The following is a 2,542-nucleotide window of genomic DNA, read 5'->3' as shown; positions in this document are numbered from 1 at the left end:
GTTGTTTTTTTTTTTTTTTTTTTTAATCTCTGTGAAAGTTGATTGCCCAGTCTTTCTTCTGAGGAGTGGCTGGTGGGTTTGAGCTGCCAGCCTTCTGGTTAGAAGTCAAATGCCTTAGGTACTATGCCACCAGTGCTCCCAGTGAACTAATTATCTTATAGAATTTACTTTAGGAACATAGTATAAAAGCAAAGAGCCTTGGTGGCATAAGAGTGAAGTGCTTGGTTGCAACCTGAAGGTTGGTGGTTCAGACTCACTCAGTGGCTCCTTGGGAGGAGGACCTGGTGATCTGCTCCCATAAAGATTATAGCCTTGAAAACCATATTGAGCTGTTCTACTTTATGTCTCATGGGGTTGCTGTGAGTTGAAATCAACTCTTACAATACCTAGAAACAATATAAAAGCATTATAAAAACAGTTTGACTGCTGACATTCCATTTAATTATCCATTGTTTATAGTTAACAGTTGCACATAATTAAAAGTTGCCATTTGTTTTCCTGCATTTTGTGCCTTGAGCAAACAGGAGAGAGGAGACATCCATAGTAGGGATGAGTTTCTGACTGAATGGCAGGAAAGCTGCCCAAGGTCAGTGGTTTCGTACATAGGGCAATTTATTACTCACTAAGTAAATCTTATTGAAGTTCCACTGAAATATACTTAAAAAACTGTTCTACTATCAGGAAGAAGTAGAAGGGGAGCTATTGCATTGTGGTAAATTGTAGTCAATGTCATGAGACAAAGTGTATGTGAACTACTGTATGGGAAATGAATTTGTTCTGTAAATTTTCACCCAAATCAAAAAAAAAAAAAAAAAAAAAAACTGTTCTCTTCTTAAAAGCCATGAGCTCTTTTGGTATGAAACAAGACAATATATAAAAACCTAAAAAGCAGACCAAGTGCCATTGAGTCGATTCCAACTCATAGCCACTCTCATTGGGTTTCCAAGGTAGTAAATCTTCACAGAAGTAGATTTCCCCCCCCTTCCTTCCACGGAGCAGCTGGTTGGTTTGAACCACCAACCTGCTTAGCAGTCAAATGTCTTAGGTACTGCACTACCAGAACTCCTTAAGATAATATACGACAAATAATTTTACAAGCTCTAGCAAACAGGGAAATTGGCCTCATGTTCTCATTTTGTTTAATTAAGGGGCATTTAGGGAGCTCTGTTGTAGTGCCTAAGGCATTTGACTACTAACCAGAAGTCTAGAGGTTCAAACCCACCAGCCACTCCTCGGAAGGAAGACAGGGCAATCTACTTCCGTAGAGATACTGCCTTGGACACCTAAGGAGGGGTTACTATGAGTCAGATTTGACTCTTCGGGCAATGAGTTTCTTTTTATTAGCCAATTACCTCAGCCATGCCTAATATTCTTTCAGATGTTTTCCACTCTTCATATATCCATAGCATTTATTTTAAAATCTTTCTTATGTTACTGTAAAGATAAAACCTACTCATTGTCATCTCATTGGTTCCAACTCATAGCCACCCTACAGGACAGAGCAGAACTGCCCTTTAGAATTTCCAAGGCTGTAACTCTATAAAAGCAGACTGCTTCATCTTTCTTCCACAGAGGGGCTGGTGGGTTGCAACTGCTGACCTTTTGGTTAGCAGCTGAGTGCCTTAACCATTGAGCCACCCAAGCTCTTTTAAAGATAAACTGTGAAGTATAGAATGATTTTCTTTGTGCTAGTATTCATTTATTTATTTGTCAGCACAGATAGAACTCTGGTTACTATGTCATTTTTAATAGATTTATTGAGACGTAGAATTCAACATGCATCTTGAGTCCTCTAATTTTATCAAGCTGAACCTTCCAAAGGAATTCACTTTTTGAGTCAACTAAAAGGAGCTCTTAATGTGGCTTTGATTTTTATTATTATAATCATGATTATATCTTTAAGTTATGGAAGATATTAAGCAAAGATAAATAGTTATCTACAAGGGAATTTAAACAAAAACTTAACAGATATTATTGCCTCTAAACATGTAATGTTTGGATATATTCAAAATTATTGAGACATATATATGTACTTTAGAATAATACACATAAAATTCCTTTTTTTCCACTTAACTACTGTTTTCTTTTAATCTTTTTTTTTTTTTTTTTTTTTAACTTTTATTGTGGTGAAAATATACACAAGACATTCACTAACAAAGCAACTTCTCCATTTACAGCTCAGGTAACTTTATGGCATTTTTCATGTTTTGCCACCATTATTGTAATCCTTTTCCAAAATATCCCACCACCATTATTATAAACTCATATTATAAACTCAGTGCCCTGCCAAAAAAAGAAAAAATGTTTTCCCTATCCGCTCTCTGTCCTACACCTGTTGTTGTGATATGTGCTGTTGAGTGGGACCCGACTCATAGCGACCCCTCCTTGGGTTTCTGAGGTAGTATCACTACGGAAGTAGATTGCCCCACCTTCCTTCCAAGGAATGGCTGGTGGGTTTGAACCACCAGCCTTCTGGTTAGCAGTCAAGTGCTCAGGCAATATGCTACCAGAGCTCCCCTCCTACACCTACTAACCATTAACA

The sequence above is a fragment of the Orycteropus afer genome, unplaced genomic scaffold (genome assembly GCF_000298275.1).
Source record: "Orycteropus afer afer isolate SDZICR_OR568_19922 unplaced genomic scaffold, OryAfe1.0 scaffold00564, whole genome shotgun sequence".
Classification (NCBI taxonomy): domain Eukaryota; kingdom Metazoa; phylum Chordata; class Mammalia; order Tubulidentata; family Orycteropodidae; genus Orycteropus; species Orycteropus afer.
This window is presented reverse-complemented; position numbering follows the sequence as displayed.